Below are 1,457 nucleotides of genomic sequence, written 5' to 3'. Positions count from 1 at the left end.
TCTCCCCCTACCCCCCTCCCACTCCACCCCTAAGATCCCGATTTTTTGCCTGGCAATCTTGTCTACTTCCCCTCCCCAGGAGGATAGCTATATGTTTTTCTTTGGGTTCACCTTCTTATTTAGCTTGTTTAGGATATCAAAATACAGACTCACTGACCTTTATTTGTAGCTAGAAACCAATTATGAGTGAGTACATCCCATGTTCATCTTTTTGGGTCTGGGTTACCTCACTCAGGATTGTTCAGTGACCTCACGGTGTATTATTTACTCTGCTCATGGGGTAGCAGAAGTTCCACTCTCAGAATGCATGCGGTAGTTTCAAAATATTGCATTGCCACAGCTGGATAAAGGAAAACTCCCAGGAAGTGGGTGATAGGGAATGTCAGGAAAACAGCTATGTTGTGGAGTAGAGACAGTGACTGGAGGGGTCTGGGAAGATGACTTCGGGGGTCGGAAAGGATGAAACCTTCAAATTACCTGGGCCATGGTCCATATTGGGAAGCGCTTTAGAGTCTGTTTTAGTTAGGGTTACTATGGCATTGATGAAACACCATGGCAAAAGCAACTTGAGGAAGAAAGGGTTCATTTCACTTACATTTCCATATCTTAGTTCATCATCGAGAGCAGGTAAGACAAGAACTCAAGCAGGGCAGGAACCTGGAGGCAGAAACTGGAGCAGAAGCCCTAGAGAAGTGCTGTTTAGTGGCTTGCTTCTCACGACTTGTTCAGTCCTCTTGCCTACAGAAACTAGGACCACTCGCCCAGGGTGGCACCACCCATAATAGGCTGGGCCCTCCTACACCATTTACTAATTAAGAAATGCCCTACAGGGTTGCCCCCAGCCTGATCTTTGAGGAATTTTTTAAATTGAGGCTTTCTCTTCTCAGATGACTCTAGCTTGTGTCAAGTTGACATAAAACTAGCCAGCACAGGCTCCTTTTAGGTCAGACTACTAATGATAGGCAGATGCACAGATACACATGCACACACACACACACACAACAGCACTAAACTAGTGAAAAAAGAAGTAATCTTTAACTCTCTGAAAAAAGATATATACAGCATAGGAAAGTGTAATAATCATCATACTTCCTACAACAAAAAAAATAGGAAATACCTGAAATTAAAATATCAGTAAACAGGGGCTGGAGAGATTAGTCATGAAAGGCACATTCCTCTAGCAGGGGGTTGCGGTTTGATTCTGAGCATCCATGTCAGATGGCTTTGCAACTGTCTGTAACTCCAACTGCAGGCAATCAAGCAGCCTCTTCTGGTCTCCATAGGCAACTACATTCATGCACACATATCTACTCCCCAAACAGACACGCATACACTCATATGATTAAAAATAATAAAAATGAAATTTCAAAGTTCAACAAAAATGATTAATAAGAATTTTTTCATTCTCTCTTCACACATTTTATTATTTTTCTAACTTGATTATTTTTTTTTTTTTT

This window comes from Microtus ochrogaster, unplaced genomic scaffold (genome assembly GCF_000317375.1).
Source record: "Microtus ochrogaster isolate Prairie Vole_2 unplaced genomic scaffold, MicOch1.0 UNK17, whole genome shotgun sequence".
Classification (NCBI taxonomy): Eukaryota; Metazoa; Chordata; class Mammalia; order Rodentia; family Cricetidae; genus Microtus; species Microtus ochrogaster.
This window is presented reverse-complemented; position numbering follows the sequence as displayed.